Genomic DNA, 607 nt, shown 5'->3' on the forward strand with positions numbered 1-607 from the left:
TCCCGTCTAGGCTGAACAATCTGCTGGTCATTGCCACCCAAATCTGCACCATTCGCACCGGCTCCGGCATTGCGTCGACCGATGCCAGCATTGCATCGATCGATGCCGTCCTGGTTGCGTCGATCGATGCCGACGTTGCGTCGATCGACGCCATCTGCATTCTCATCGGCCACGATGAGTTCTTCCTGAATAACCTGTCCTTCAGCATCAAGTTTCTAGCCTTGCTCGTTGTACACATTACCCTCTTGATCCTTCAAAACCCCAGCCTCATCAGGTCTCAATATGATTATATTGGCCATCTTCGCTGATTTGGCTGCTTTTGTGTTTTCATGCTCTAGTTGTCCTAACTCTTGGTTTGTAAGCTTAATAACTGGACCAGTAGGATTTTTCCTGGTGCTAGGCTTAGGCATGAACCTGAAACACACAAGAGAAAAGAAACAAAAGCGTGTGAGTAAAACAGAAAAAGAAAAATTTAGACAAAATCAAAGATTTTAATCTAATGGTGAATCAAAAGAGTCCCCGGCAACGGCGCCAAAATTTGATATGCTCAAATTTAACCCTGAGCTACTCTCTCAAATTAAGAGATCAATTGTAGTACTTAGGGATC

This window comes from Camelina sativa, chromosome 12 (genome assembly GCF_000633955.1).
Source record: "Camelina sativa cultivar DH55 chromosome 12, Cs, whole genome shotgun sequence".
Taxonomy (NCBI): Eukaryota; Viridiplantae; Streptophyta; class Magnoliopsida; order Brassicales; family Brassicaceae; genus Camelina; species Camelina sativa.